Below are 17,009 nucleotides of genomic sequence, written 5' to 3'. Positions count from 1 at the left end.
TTTGCCTTAAATTAAGAAAGCCTAGTGCCGATACAACCATCTCAGTAGTGTAATGTCAGGTATGACGATATTAGCGTTAGGAGACATTTTTCCACTTTCTGCTATATTCTTTTTGGCTCACCATTTGATTTTTTAAATTCGGTCTCTTTTAGCCTCTTAGCCGCCGTGATGGGGCTTTTAATTTTATTTATTTTCTTTTTCTTCTTTTTTTGTTTCAATCATAATGTTTTCTTTGTTTTTCTTTTTTATGTTGCTTTTGCTTATTTGTTTTGTTTCTTTCCTTTGTTATTTCTTTGTATTTCTTTTCTATTCTTTTGTGTACAGCAATAGTTGTAATTTCTAAATTAACAATATTTGCAAACGGATATGTTACAAAATGTATCTATTAGGCGCACTACTAATGTAGTGGTGTGGACATGTTGGGAATGTGGATCTCACGGGGAGCGTGCAAGGGATAAGTCCCTGCAGATGCACTATCCTCTGTGCCCACGGTGGCTCAGATGGATAGAGCGTCTGCCATGTAAGCAGGAGATCCCGGGTTCGAGTCCCGGTCGGAGCACACATTTTCAACATGTCCCCAATGAAGTACATCAACACCTGTTTGCAGCTAGGGTGTCCATTTAATTATCATTTCATTACAAAATGTGTTATTTAAGAAGAGAAAAACAGGAAAATAGGAAAGGTGATAGAAATGTATGTGGCAGTGGGTGTCTTGGAATTAACATCAAGACGCAGTTGGCCTTTGGCTGTGCTGCGGTGAGGACGCGCTGTTTGTGTTCCTGCCGCGGAGCGAGCGCTCGTGTTGTTTACATAGTACTCGGCCGTTTCGCGCGTGCCGTACTCAGCATATAGATCAGTATGGCGCACCAATACAGAAAATCGACGCTCAAATTTACGTTCCGTACCGAATTTGCACGGCCCAAAGCACTCGAAGTCGAACGATTTCTAGGAGAAGAAGTTAAAATCCCGGCTACCGACATTCTCGGCATTCACTTGTCCATTGTGAGTAGTATCGTATATGTCAAGATCATCAACGACGCAACATGTGAACGGATCCTTCGGGACACGAAACAGGGCCTCCGTTTCTGCCATGCTGATGGCAATGTAGGGACTGTGCACGTCGATTATTCTGGGATGGGCCTTCGCACGATCAGAATATTTGAACTTCCTTTCGAACTACCGGCGGAGGACGTCGTGACAGCGCTGCGCCCCTACGGTACGGTCCATGATCATATTGCGGAAAAATGGACGCAATTCCAGACATATCCGGTGCTGAACGGCGTCCGCCAGGTCCGAATAGAACTTAAAAGACATGTACCTTCATATCTGAATATCGGTGGCTGCCGTGCCATCGTCATCTACGATGGGCAACCGAAGACCTGCTCTGGTTGTGGGAAGGAGGGGCACCTCAGATCAGAATGTATGCAACGTCGAATCACTCAACTGCCGCCGGTTGAAGCCGACCCGCCATCGCAGCCGACGCTGCTTCCTGTGACTTATGCAGCAGCCCTCACGACAGCTACCACTTCACCACGACAGCCGACATCCATTGTTGGGTCGCGGCTCCATGTTCCAATACAGGGCGATGATGACACACCCGCTCCACAAGCTACGGATTCAACTCCGATGCCGCCGCCCCCGTCGACGGATCACAACATACACTCCTGGAAATGGAAAAAAGAACACATTGACACCGGTGTGTCAGACCCACCATACTTGCTCCGGACACTGCGAGAGGGCTGTACAAGCAATGATCACACGCACGGCACAGCGGACACACCAGGAACCGCGGTGTTGGCCGTCGAATGGCGCTAGCTGCGCAGCATTTGTGCACCGCCGCCGTCAGTGTCAGCCAGTTTGCCGTGGCATACGGAGCTCCATCGCAGTCTTTAACACTGGTAGCATGCCGCGACAGCGTGGACGTGAACCGTATGTGCAGTTGACGGACTTTGAGCGAGGGCGTATAGTGGGCATGCGGGAGGCCGGGTGGACGTACCGCCGAATTGCTCAACACGTGGGGCGTGAGGTCTCCACAGTACATCGATGTTGTCGCCAGTGGTCGGCGGAAGGTGCACGTGCCCGTCGACCTGGGACCGGACCGCAGCGACGCACGGATGCACGCCAAGACCGTAGGATCCTACGCAGTGCCGTAGGGGACCGCACCGCCACTTCCCAGCAAATTAGGGACACTGTTGCTCCTGGGGTATCGGCGAGGACCATTCGCAACCGTCTCCATGAAGCTGGGCTACGGTCCCGCACACCGTTAGGCCGTCTTCCGCTCACGCCCCAACATCGTGCAGCCCGCCTCCAGTGGTGTCGCGACAGGCGTGAATGGAGGGACGAATGGAGACGTGTCGTCTTCAGCGATGAGAGTCGCTTCTGCCTTAGTGCCAGTGATGGTCGTATGCGTGTTTGGCGCCGTGCAGGTGAACGCCACAATCAGGACTGCATACGACCGAGGCACACAGGGCCAACACCCGGCATCATGGTGTGGGGAGCGATCTCCTACACTGGCCGTACACCATTGATGATCGTCGAGGGGACACTGAATAGTGCACGGTACATCCAAACCGTCATCGAACCCATCGTTCTACCATTCCTAGACCGGCAAGGGAACTTGCTGTTCCAACAGGACAATGCACGTCCGCATGTATCCCGTGCCACCCAACGTGCTCTAGAAGGTGTAAGTCAACTACCCTGGCCAGCAAGATCTCCGGATCTGTCCCCCATTGAGCATGTTTGGGACTGGATGAAGCGTCGTCTCACGCGGTCTGCACGTCCAGCACGAACGCTGGTCCAACTGAGGCGCCAGGTGGAAATGGCATGGCAAGCCATGGCTACATCCAGCATCTCTACGATCGTCTCCATGGGAGAATAGCAGCCTGCATTGCTGCGAAAGGTGGATATACACTGTACTAGTGCCGACATTGTGCATGCTCTGTTGCCTGTGTCTATGTGCCTGTGGTTCTGTCAGTGTGATCATGTGATGTATCTAACCCCAGGAATGTGTCAATAAAGTTTCCCCTTCCAGGGACAATGAATTCACGGTGTTCTTATTTCAATTTCCAGGAGTGTACATGACGATAGCATGGCCGTAGAGTCGCTTATTCTGCCTACGGCTGCCTTTGTGCCGGAACGTCGTGAATCTTTGCCATCGTCTGACACAGAAGGACAGACCAGGAAGCAACGCTCTCCGAAGCGACGGAAGCGGAGGCGTAGAGCAACTTCCGAACGGGATGCGACACAGCCTCCAGAGGATTACGATTCCACCTTCAATGACGACGCTACCACAGAGGCAGCCGCCATTTGTTGCAGTGTGGCACCATCGAACGAAACGGAGGACAAACCACATCTATCTACAGTGGCAAAATCGGATGCCGAGATGCAGGACAGCTGCTGCCCACCACCTTCTGGAGTGCAAGCACCCATGCCGTGTCCTGAGGAAGCTAAGGAGGCCGATCTTGCTTTCAGTTCCCCGACGTGGGCGGACGACCACGACGACGATGGAACCATGCAAGTTGCGCCAACAGGGCCCACGGCATTGACGTCGGCTCTCTAGAAAGGACTGCAGGTGAGGTTTGGGGGGATGCGGAGATGTCAATACAGTCAGAAGCGTCATAGGTAATTCCAGGCTTAATGGATAACTTAACACCTGCGGTTCGGCAACAAGCTTATCGTATCGCCACGCTTAACCTCAACACGATACGAACGGCAGTGAAGATCCAGTTGCTGCGTGAGATGCTTCGTTCTTCGGATGCTGACATTGCCCTGTTGCAAGAAGTATATATAGCGGCCCTCCCCGTTTTCTACGGTTATGTGACATATGTGTCACCGGCGGACCGGAATGGCAGCGGTACGGCAGACGGAATTGCCATCGAAGAAGTGACTTACCTTCCGTCAGGTAGGGGGCTGGCGATCACAGCACTGGGCACGCGCATCATTAACATTTACGCTCCGTCAGGAACTGACCAACGCCGCGAACGATCGCTGTTCTACTCGGAGGATATCGCCCCCTCTTTATCAGCCGCTTCGAGCAATATATCTTCGGCGGCGATTTTAACTGTGTGCTCCACCCCAGAGACCAAGTCCCACATTTCTCGACTTGTCAAGAACTTCGGCTCCTGGTTCGAGATCTGCTTCTCACCGACACGTGGGAGACAGTGCACGGTGACCGTCCCGGGCCGACATACCTTACTAGTCACTCTGCCAGTCGCCTAGACCGCATTTACGTCTCACGAGCTCTAGCACCGGGAGTATTGGACGCCGAGCGTTGGCCGCTTGCCTTCTCCGATCATAGCGCTTTCATATGAACACTCACTCTACAACAGCAGCGGATATGGCGCAGCCGAGGACCCTGGAAGCTGAATGTGGCACATCTTCAAGCCCCGGAATGCCGTCAGATTATCGCCAACACATGGCTGGATTGCGAACGTCGTCTTCCCCGATACCCATCGACTCTAGCATGGTGGGTGGACTGTGCAAAACCATCTTTTCGGCGTGTGCTAACACAATTCGGAAAAGATATCGCAGCTTGGCATCGTCACACATTGGACTTTTATTACACGATGCTTCGCGAACTCGACAGCCAACCACCATCTCCAAACCGACAAATGGACAGCCGCCGAATTAAAGGTAAAATATTGTCTCTTACGAGGAAACGTTTGGAGGGGGTCGTAGTGCGATCGCGACGTCAAGACCGAGTGGAAGGAGAAAACCCGTCTATGCATCACATCGTGCTCGACAGCCGCCGACGCCGACAGCAGCTGATCACGGACCTCGTTTTGCCAGGTGGTAGGGTCGTAATGACTTAGGCGGCGGTTACAGAAGCCTTCTCAGATCACTATCGCCGGTTTTACGACGAGTTGGATACAGAGGACGAGGAAGCGGCCGATCACGACATACTGCAGCACATGTCGCACATCCTCGACAATGCAGCAGCGGCGACGCTGTTAGGTGGGATTACACGAGACGACATCGAGGACGCGCTTAACAAGGGAGCACTCAACAAATCTCCCGGGCCAGACGGACTGCCGCTCGAGTTTTATCGTACTTTCCGCGATCTCATGATGCCCCGATGGATCATCATGTACCAAGAACTGATGACCCCCGGTTCCCACGTGCCACCTGCATTCGTGGAAGGTCTCCTTATACCGATACACAAGCCTTCCAGAGGTCGGACGGTCGAGGACTACAGGCCAATTACAATGCTAAACTCGGACTATAAAATCTTCGGCCGACTACTCGCCAGCCGCATAAAGAAGGTTCTGCCCCTACTCCTCTCAATGGAGCAAACGACACAGGGCGGAGTGACCAACATGCAAACGGCAACCAGTGAATGCAGGGATGTAATAGCCATCGCCACATCCTGTCGCCTTCGAGCTGCTCTGATCTCCATTGATTTCTACCACGCCTTCGACAGAGTTCACCACAAATTCCTTCTTTCCGTTATGGCCCGCATGGGCTTCCCGCCTGGCTTTCTCGACATCTTTCAGCGCCTTTTCCGTGGAGCTGCATCCCGTGTACTGGTGAATGGACGGATTGCGGGTCCCTTTCCAATCCGACGGTCAGTTCGCCAAGGATGCCTACTCTCCATGATCCTTTACGCGATCGCACTCGAACCACTTGTCGGAGGGTTGAAACACAGGCTCTCGGGCATGTCATTGAGGGATCACACCTTTCACTGCAGGATATATGCTATTACTTGTCCGATCAGGTGACGAGGTACGCTCCGTGATACAATGGATCAATCGCTATGGTTTGGCAGCGGGCAGCCTCATGAATGTGGCCAAGTCGGCAGCGATGCCCATTGGAAGAGGTCTACAGGAGGACGCTTTAGCCCCACTCCCACCACTTAACAAGATCCGGTTCTTGGGCATAACATTTACACAGGATGTGCGCCGCACGGCTGCCATGAACTATGCACGATTACTACAGGCAATACGCACAGAAGTTCGCCGGAACTTACTTCGACGGATGGGCCTCCTACAGCGTGTAGAATACCTCAACCTTCACATGGCAACTAAGATGATCCACATGGCCCAGGTCCTACCGATATCTACAGCGATGGCACACAGACTGCAAGCAGCGTTTGGATATTACCTTACCACCGGACACCTCTTTGAAGTCCGCTACGGCACACTCACCCTGCCTCCGCTTGATGGCGGACTGGAACTTATAAATGTACGAGCGGGGCTACAGCATTATACTTGTGCACAATGATGAAATTGTGGACCCACAAAGATGCTTCCGTTACGGGTCGTCTGTTAGAGGAACTGCTGCCGGCGTCTCTTCTGCCACCTGTCACGGTCGCGCACATTACACCCTCACTCTCGCACCTCTCGGCATTTATTCTTGAGTATAGTTACGTGCACCCCGACCTTCCCAACACTCGCACTCCCAAGGCGAGAGACTTTTACAGACTGCTGCTAAGGTCCATCCCTCGCAATGTGATTGAGAGGAAGGGCCCTACGACCCTGTGGCCTGCAGTGTGGAGAGCGGTCCAGAAGCCGTTCCTCCCCACGCGGGTACGAGCCGCGTGGTACCAGGTGGTGAACGGGAAGGTTGTAACACGACAAAGGCTGCACGCTATTGGGATGGCGGATTCCCCCCTTTGCCCACATTGCCACCTCGTGGATACTGACGAACACCGTTTAACATGTGGATCGGCGTCAGAGGTATGGCTGCTAGTGCAGAAGATCCTCGCCTGCTACCTACGTATCGCGCCTCGCACAATTGAGCCACGGCTCCTCCTTTGTCGAGAGGATACTTATTTCCCTCCTGCGAAGACTCACGCTCTCACATGGTTTAAAGGCATGTCCATATACTACCTCTTTCGAGATGATGAAAAGATGGTACTTGATTACTGGCAATTTCTCCAGGACAGTCATAGCACACTTGAGTGTACACCCCGATACCGACAACTATTTGCCAACTATTTGCGCAGTGTCTTCGATAACCCCTCTCACAGTTGGGGAGTACCGGGCACAGGATGACCGCCTTCATGGGGCTCCACACGCTGCGAAATGTTGTACCAATTTGGAACATGGAATCTGTACGCAGATGGGCCATGCACATGGAATGGCGTGCGGGATTTGGTTACATTTTTTTTTCATCACACTATTGGTTTCAAATTCTATTTCATAGTTTAGAAGGAACTCTTGTTCTGTTGTTGCTACGGATGTGCATTCTACTTTTGTTTGTCGTAACTGAAAGACGCCTTTTTCCATCTATATAAAAAAAAGGTTGGCCGAAGGAAAAAAAATTTAAAAAAATTACACAACAAAAATAAAAATTTATTAAAAAAACAGAAAAAGAAAAAATTAAAAAAAGTTGGTAGAGCAGTTGAAAAAAAAGATGGATAGAGCGTCTGCCATGTAAGCAGGAGATCCCGGGTTCGAGTCCCGGTCGGGGCACACATTTTCAACATGTCCCCAATGAAGTACATCAACACCTGTTTGCAGCTAGGGTGTCCATTTAATTATCATTTCATTACAAAATGTGTTATTTAAGAAGAGAAAAACAGGAAAATAGGAAAGGTGATAGAAATGTATGTGGCAGTGGGTGTCTTGGAATTAACATCAAGACGCTGACCGCCACACACATAACTACCTATTATTTCTAATGCTATGTACTACGAAATATACCTGACTAATATCTAAAAACTAATTACTGCAGTTGACGACATAGTGTTGGTGGTAGACCGTGCTATTCATTATTTTCAAGTATGTTAATGCTCCTACCCCCATGAACCATGGAAATTGCCGTTGGTGGGTAGGCTTGCGTGCCTCAGCGATACAGATGGCCGTACCGTAGGTGCAACCACAACGGAGGGGTATCTGTTGAGAGGACAGACAAACGTGTGGTTCCTGAAGAGGGGCAGCAGCCTTTTCAGTAGTTGGAGGGGCAACAGTCTGGATCATTGACTGATCTGGCCTTGTAACACTAACCAAAACGGCCTTGCTGTGCTGGTACTGCGAACGGCTGAAAGCAAGGGGAAACTACAGCCGTAATTTTTCCCGAGGGCATGCAGCTTTACTGTACGGTTAAATAATGATGGCGTCCTCTTGGGTAAAATATTCCGGAGGTAAAATAGTCCCCCATTCGGATCTCCGGGCGGGGACTACTCAAGAGGACGTCATTATAAGGAAAAAGAAAACTGGCGTTCTACGGATCGGGGCGTGGAATGTCTGATCCTTTAATCGGGCAGGTAGGTTAGAAAATTTAAAAAGGGAAATGGTTGGTTAAAGTTATATATAGTGGGAATTAGTGAAGTTCGGTGGCAGGAGGAACAAGACTTCTGGTCAGGTGAATACAGGGTTATAAATACAAAATCAAATAGGGGTAATGCAGGAGTAGGTTTAATAATGAATAAAAAACATAGGAGTGCGGGTAAGCTACTACAAACAGCGTAGTGAATGCATTACTGTGGCCAAGATAGACACGAAGCCCATGCCTACAACACTAGTACAAGTTTATATGCCAACTGGCTCTGCAAATGATGAAGAAATTGATGAAATGTACGATGAGATAAAAGAAATTATTCAGGTAGTGCAGGGAGACGAAAATTTAATAGTCATGGGTGACTGGAATTCGAGAGTAGGAAAAGGGAGAGAAGGTAACATAGTGGGTGAATCTGGATTGGGGGAGAGAAATGAAAGAGGAAACCGTCTGGTAGAATTTTGCACAGAGTATAACTTAATCATAGCTAACATTTGGTTCAGGAATCATAAAAGAAGGTTGTATACATGGAAGAATCCTGGAGATACTAGAAGTTATCAGATAGATTATATAATGGTAAGACAGAGATTTAGGAACCAGGTTTTTAATTGTAAGACATTTCCAGGGGCAGATGTGGACTCTGACCACAATCTGTTGGTTATTACCTGTAGATTAAAACTGAAGAAACCGCAAAAAGGTGGGAATTTAAGGAGATGGGACCTGGATAAACTGACTAACCCAGAGGTTGTACAGAGTTTCAGGGAGAGCATAAGGGAACAATTGACAGGAATGGGGGAAAGAAATACAGTAGAAGAAGAATGGGTAGCTCTGAGGGATGAAGTAGTGAAGGCAGCAGAAGATCAAGTAGGTAAAAATACAAGGTCTAGTAGAAATCCTTGGGTAACAGAATAAATATTGAATTTAATTGATGAAAGGAGAAAATATAAAAACGCACTAAATGAAGCAGGCAAAAAGGAATACAAACGTCTCAAAAATGAGATCGATAGGAAGTGCAAAATGGCTAAGCAGGAATGGCTAGAGGACAAATGTAAGAATGTAGAGGCTTATTTCACTAGGGGTAAGATAGATACGGACTACAGGAAAATGAAAGAGACCTTTGGAGAAAAGAGAACCACTTGTATGAATATCAAGAGCACTAAAAGAGCTGAGTCGAAACAAGGCCCCGGGAGTAGACACCATTCCATTAGAAGTACTGACGGCCTTGGGAGAGCCAGTCCTGACAAAACTCTACCATCTGGTGATCAAGTTGTATGAGACAGGCGAAATACCCTCAGACTTCAAGAAGAATGTAATAATTCCAATCCCAAAGAAAGCAGGTGTTGACAGATGTGAAAATTACCGAATTATCAGCTTAATAAGTCACAGCTGCAAAATACTAACGCGAATTCTTTACAGACGAATGGAAAAACTGGTAGAAGCCGACCTCGGTGAAGATCAGTTTGGATTCCGCAGAAATGTTGGAACACGTGAGGCAATACTGACCCTACGACTTATCTTAGAAAATAGATTAGACTTAGAGAAAGGTTTTGACAATGTTGACTGGCATACTCTCTTTCAAATTCTAAAGATGGCAGGGGTAAAATACAGGGAGCGAAAGGCTATTTACAATTTGTACAGGAACCAGATGGCAGTTATAAGAGTCGAGGGGCATGAAAGGGAAGCAGCGGTTGGGAAGGGAGTCCTACAAGGTTGTAGCCTGTCTCCGATGTTATTCAATCTGTATATTGAGCAAGCAGTAAAGGAAACAAAAGAAAAGTTGACAAGAAGTAGGGACCGGTTGGTAGGACATGTTCTGAGGTATGAAGGGATCACAAATTTAGCATTGGAGGGCAGCCTGGAGGGTAAAAATCGTAGAGGGAGACCAAGAGATGAATACACTAAGCAGATTCAGAAGGATGTAGGTTGCAGTAAGTGCTGGGAGATGAAGAAGCTTGCACAGGATAGAGTAGCATGGAGAGCTGCATCAAACCAGTCTCAGGACTGAAGACAACAACAACTACAACATTTTTATGCTGACCTAGACAATGTCAGAGGCTACGTCTGAGTAATTTTCAGTCATATCATAGTCAGAGGTATTAATATTTTGGTCTCGGTATTGGTCTTGGTTTACCCTGTGGACATCGGCATGTTGTCGCACATAGGCTCCTTATTTGTACTGTCTGGCTGTTAAATATTCGGTGTAGGTCGCTCTAGATATTTCATCCGTGAGTAAGTTAATTTTAGTCCGTTTGCTCTTTGTCTCTGAGCATTGCGCGTGTGGATGTTTCTATGTTTGCGAGTTCCGTGTGTGACATGTGTCTAATGTTCGTGTATTGACCGTAGAAAAAGACGAAGTGTTCTGAGGAACCTTCTTCCCCGCATATACATGTAATTGTCTCCTTTAGATACACGCGATTTTAGTGCGTGGGTTAAGGGCCGTGTCCCGTTAGGTAATGTACCATACCGCGGCTGAGATCGATATGTTTGAGTTTTAATCTCTCTCTTATGTTCGGAAAGAAGTTACATAGCTTCTGTCCCATTTACCTTGCCGTTAATCCATACTCCAATTTAGAAGTTGACGTTTGGTATTCATCGGTAATCCAGTGATTCTCAGAACCTGGTCATTCTTTTCCTATCTTAAGCCAGTACATAGCTGCTCTGTACCTTATCGTGATGTCTATTGGATACACCCACAGCACCGCACACAGTGCTTCGACTGAGGTAGTGTCGAAGGGACCCGACAGTCTAAGCAAGACGCTTCTTTGCCCTCTTCTAACCAGTGTCCTGTTCGTTGACAGGCTTAGTCTCTGGGCCCAAGTAGTGGCAGCAAAACTGAATACTGACTCGAAGAGAGCACAATAGTACGTCCATGTGACTGACAGGGGAAGTCTGTAATGTTCTGAGTTTAGCCTTGCCAGTTTATGTATAAATTGTTTGCTTTGTTTGTGACCGTTTGCATATGTTCATGGGAATGAAAGCCTCGTTTATGTGAACCCCAAGACATCGTGTAGTGAATGCGCGTTTTATTTTTACTATTGGGTTCCTTTGCAGGGACCCTTTCAGTAACGTGTACGTTGTTTTACTGTCGTAAATCGTGAGTTTGTTGTTAATCCATCGTTGTGCTATTGTTCTTAGCGTTCCATTTGCTCTTCTTCCAGCTGGGACCTGCTATTAGCAAATACAACCACCAGTAGGTCATCTGCATGGGCGACAACTCCATCTGTCGGTTCAGTGCATTTCAGTAAATGCGGGAGTAGTTTTATTGTAATATCCCAGAGGATGCTAACCTTGTGGCCAGCCTTTGGCAGTTCGTTTAATTACTTTTCGGCCGTCCATTTACCATTCGAATACTCTGTTCTTGCAGTAGTCTAGTAGAATGTTGTAGAGTGTTGCGGGTGTCTTAGAATCTGAAACACTGCAGACCACCAAAGATTATCAAAGGCGCCTGAAATGTAGGTTATAAGGACAACACAACACCCAGCCCCGAGCGGCGAGAATTTCGGACCCTGCCGGGAATCTAACCCAGGCCACTACAGTCAGCAATCGGCCGCACTGACCTCGCAGCTACGGAGACGGACTCTTCCAAAATATTCGTAGTGTAGGGAAACAGCTGGTCATATTTAATCATCTCGTAACATACTTGAGGTTCCTGAAATAGTACTTAGTAATTTTTTACGCTTTTTGCATTGCGAGACCCCTACCGAAATTTTTTGAAGCTGTCTCATAAATATCTTAAAACTTCTCCACTGTTGCAGTTGGGCTCTGTTTCGTGACTGGTATATATTCCCAAATTCTTAATTTCTCCTCAGTCTCCTTTAAGTTTAGATTATTAATTTTGCTGCTCCCACAGTTATGATAAATGAGCCGCAGGAAAACTACCTATAAAAAGCACTCCGTCTTCAGGCCACGAGTGGCCAACCGGGACCATCCGACCGGCGTGTCATCCTCAGCGGAGGATACAGATAGGGGGGGGGGGGGCGTGGGGTCAGAACACCGCTCTCCCGGTCGTTATGATGGTATTCTTGACCGAAGCCGCTACTGATCGGTCGAGTAACTCCTCAATTGGCTTCACGAGGCCGAGTGCACCCCGAAAAATGGCAACAGCGCATGGCGGCCTGGATGGTCACCCATCGACAGCGCTTAACTTCGGTGATCTCACGGGAACCGGTGTATCCACTGCGGCAAGGCCGTTGCCACAGGGAAACTACCTAAGCAAACATATACCTAGCTAGTCACTTTGGATTGATAGTGAAACCTGGTATCAGGTGCTGCAGGCTGATCGGATCCCATGAAGCTAGCCAGGCTTGCCGAAACCCAAGCTGGCCTACTTTAGCCATTGTGCCTCAGTAAACATGTACTCTTGTGTCTCCGTTGCCATAGGCTGAGCTTCTTTAGAGGATGCCGTGGAGAAAGGGGCAGACAGGCTAGAAAAAGAATTTGTAGATCTCCATCCTCCGGTAAATCCCCTGACGGATTCCGTGGTCATGTTTGGGAGGTTGTTCAAGGTTCGTTGGGATAGGATGTAGAGGTGTAGTTGTAAGGTAGAGGGTTTTTACGAACTGCTTTACTTGGTCAGATGAAAGCCCGGAAGACACAGAGCCACTTAGCAAATTATTACGCATGTTAAACTGCCTCTGTTAATTTCACTTTACGAAGCGGACTGCAACTACAAATCGTAATGAAATGCAAGTCCTATGTACAGGTGGTGTTCGCGAGATGAAGTGGCGCCTCCGCCGGAAGTTCATCGGACCGCCACGTGGCGCTATCTCGGCTACTTTGCGCACAGAGGGCCATAAACTAGTGGAGGAATTCATTTGCCGGCGCGCCCATAAAGCCGGCGCGCGCTAAATCACCAGTCCTGCCTAGCCATGCCCTGCCGTGCTGACTGGACTCCCCCACTCTGCACTTTATTTGCGGCCGCTCTCATTTGTCGCTGCGACGATCCACGTGGTCCGCGGAGCACCGGCGTACAAAGGGTGGTGTTCCACAGGGGTGCGTGCTCGGGCCGCTCGTAATTACAGTCTACGTCAAGGCTTGATGTAGCCCTCCTCGACGCGTTTAACACTTTCACGCCGGCGCGGAGAATAGCGTTTCTCGCTGTGAGACGGCGCGCGTATTCATCCTCCCTTCATCTAATGACATTCTTCTCGTCGTGGAGAAGTTGTGTCGAAAAGCCCTAGTCTACTACTTAAATATACTGACATTTTATTTTGAAAGTAGCGCAGTTCCATTCTTTTACAAAAACGATATAGCACATAAAATAATTTTACACTAAATTAATCAGAAATTATGTGACGTTTCACTTGCTCTGAAAGTTCTCTCATTGAAGGGTCACGCAGAATTGTATTCGCAGCATTTCGTCGAGTGGAAGCCACCGTGAGTACACGCCGCCCGATGCGCATTGGGCCATCTCTCTTCAAAATTTGGAGAGAATAAAAACAGAAAAAGGTGCGCGTTTCGTTTTTAGTCCCAAGAAATCTTATATAGATTGCACTGATGCATACCTGCCAAAAATTGCCGTGTCATTCCAGTCTCAAGTCTATACGATAGGTGCGTGACAACTGACGGTAGACAGTGAATCGGACAATGACAAGCTTTTCAGATATTGATTATGTGGCTTGTTTAATATATGACGGCGATCCTGCCCAGTTTTCAGGATATAATAAGAAGGGTAGCGCTCCAGAAGTTATGTATATGGAATTTTTAATCGGTGTAATGACTATATTGACTTCAAACTAAACTACTGCCGATATAATCCGAAATTGTTGGTTTCAAATTTTTTTTCTGAGAGGCTTCACTTTTGAAAACGGCTCTCCTACTAGCTTGATAGTATAGTGAACGATTGCAAATCTATCTGCACATATTTGCAAGTTTCTACTGCACGGTCATTGATCAAACGTGCGGCAGTGCCAAACGATAAAAACGGGTCCCTCGTTATTGCAGTTATGCAATAAACTATTATCTGCCCAAAGAAATGTAATTAGGGTTTTCTGAAGAATTATTGAGGAGCTATTCGGAATTGTGCTCACATTCTTTTACACAATGGAAAATAAATTATTTACAAGATTAAAATTTCCCTGAGTACCCTCTTTTGTGAAATGGTGCACAAATAAAACACATATATCAATAATTCTGAAACAAATGTATATTTCTCGAAAATAAGGTGCCTGCTTCACAATAATTGCCGGCGTCGACATCAGTCCACATAGTTCAGGTGCACGGATATAAAATAATCGAATCTGCTTCGCTCCCTTTTGGTCGATTACCTGAAGATATGCAGAAAGCTCGGAATAAGCATAGTCGGCGTAACGCAGAAGATTTTAGAGGCCAGTGAGAAAAGATGTATGTCATATTCCAGCGGCATTTGGCGTCTTCGCATCATTTCACCTCGCGCGTAGAGGAAATGACAATAGAAGAAGGTAAACATATACCTCCTGAGGTGACAGATCTGCTTTTCGAACCATTTCCCAGTGGCCAACATTCTTAAAGGAACAATGTCACGTTGCGACTATGCTTTCAATTGATGGTTCAAATGGCTCTGAGCACTATGCGACTTAACTTCTGAGGTCATCAGTCGCCTAGAACTTAGAACTAATTAAACCTAACTATTCTAAGGACATCACACACATCCATGCCCGAGGAAGGATTCGAACCTGCGACCGTAGCGGTCGCTCGGTTCCAGACTGTAGCGCCTCTAAGGACCTCGTCGTCGACGGGACGTTCAACTGTAATGTACATTCCTCCAACAAAACACCTCAGCTTACATCTAAATGATTACCCTGTATTTCATACTTGTTTAACAGATAGTTCATACAACCACTTGAACAGCACGCGGCAAAATGAGCATAGATCATCCCTTCCGAGCTCTGATTTCTCTCATTTTATTGTGGTGATCATTCCTCCCTGTTACTGGATTTCAGGTACACATCTCATGTAAAGAACTGCTGTTTTACACTGCTTGATAACTGCTTGGAAGGAGATTGTTGGACAGGAATAGTCACAGACAATGATGGGTGATATGAAACACAGTACCTACGTAATACAGACGTTGTGGTATATTTATAAAGAAAAGTGATACACATCTCACCACATGGGAAAGCAGGGTAGTAGACATAAACAACGTTCAAGTTTGAAGTTGGTTAGACTCCAAACACAAAGGTCGAAAAAAATGGTTCAAATGGCTCTGAGCACTATGGGACTCAACTGCTGTGGTCATCAGTCCCCTAGAACTTAGAACTACTTAAACCTAACTAACCTAAGGACATCACACACATCCATGCCCGAGGCAGGATTCGAACCTGCGACCGTAGCAGCAGCGCGGCTCCGGACTGGAGCGCCTAGAACCGCACGGCCACCGCGGCCGGCTCACAAAGGTCGACATCGGACTCTTAGTAGGTAATATTCCCTCTTCGGTCACTAATGTACATTTTACACCTTCTGTTCATGTTGGCTACCGAACTGCAGAGCAGTCCTTGAGGTATATTGTCCTGTTCCTCCCTCAAGGCGGCTTATACGACTTGGACTGTTCGCAGAGGGGGTGTTGGTTGAGAAACACGTCTGCCAAGAGCATTTCACGCATCCTTTATACTTGTGGATTCCAACTTGTAACTACCCCTGTGGGTAACTACCCCTGTGGGTTTAAATGAAATTTTCTGGAGGGGAGGGGTAAAAGCTAAACGATTCCATTCTGTTTTAGTCACGAAACTAAACTGTTTTCAAAAGATTATTACTATTATCACAATTTCTCAATTAGAAGCATTAATGCGGTGGAGGTTACAGGATCCTCGCGTAGGGCTTTGTCCAGTACATCGCTCATGATAAAATTGGAACATAGGCGTAACAAATACTAAATACCTCAAGAAAATGTCTTCTCCAAATTGTTGTTAGTACATGCAGTAGTTCAGAAATTGTCCCATTACTCGCTTTAAAACAGATAAATGAATTAATTGACAGCAAGACACAGCAGTAACCACATAAGGTCTACTTGGAGTGCCGTACGCAGTATTATTATTATTATTAGTGGCTGTGGTCAGACACAAAGCATTAACGTCCGCAGCACGTGGTTTCGCGCTCGCGTTCTAGCTTCCCGGACACGGGGTCCCGGGTTCAATTCCCGGCGGGGTCAGGGATTTTCACCTGTCTCGAAATGACTGGGTGTTTGTGTTGCCCTCATCATTTCATAATCATTCATGAAAGAAAGATTAGGCTGAACAAAGGTTGGGAACTTGTACGAGCGGTGATAACCGCGCAGTTGAGCGCCGCACAAACCAAACATCATCATTATCATCAAAGCATTAACAGCCTGAAGTCTTCTTATTTCTGACAGTGTAAAAGTAAGGAGTGCAGGAATGAAATGATTTACGAACAGTAATTGTAGTGCACACATTTTAGCTTGATTGATTTTAAAAGGGGTTTCAGTGTGCTGGTCAACCAGCGCCACAATGGAGAGGAGTAATGCAGGGAAGTATGTGTTGTAGCAAGTGTCTACCCTCATTGTGAATAGTTAGCTTCCTTAGCGGAGAAGCAGTTGTGGGTAGCACTTGCGATAAACCACGAAATCCGTCGTCATTTATTATAACACACACACACACACACACACACACACACAAAATAAAAGTGTTTTGAGAAAAACCTTTTATTCTACAGTTTAGCTAGGTGCTATGATGTTGGTGATAATGTGGGGAATGGGGAGAAGTGGCAACAGACGCAGGGGGGGGGGAGGGGCGGGGGTAGTGTCTGATTGCACTCAGGGGTAATGGTCTATACAGTTTACGGTTTAGGTTTACGGTTTA

At 47.4% G+C, this 17,009-nt stretch overlaps 1 non-coding gene across 1 annotated transcript; it reads left to right on the top strand.

Annotated features, from left to right (window-relative positions):
* Positions 1-484: 484 nt before the first annotated feature.
* Positions 485-559, top strand: Trnat-ugu (transfer RNA threonine (anticodon UGU)). The gene has a single exon. It is a non-coding gene; the product is annotated as a tRNA-Thr (tRNA).
* Positions 560-17,009: the final 16,450 nt, after the last annotated feature.

This window comes from Schistocerca cancellata, chromosome 1 (genome assembly GCF_023864275.1).
Source record: "Schistocerca cancellata isolate TAMUIC-IGC-003103 chromosome 1, iqSchCanc2.1, whole genome shotgun sequence".
NCBI classification, from domain to species: domain Eukaryota; kingdom Metazoa; phylum Arthropoda; class Insecta; order Orthoptera; family Acrididae; genus Schistocerca; species Schistocerca cancellata.
Note: the sequence above shows the minus strand (reverse complement) of the source record. Positions and strands in the feature narration are given on the sequence as shown.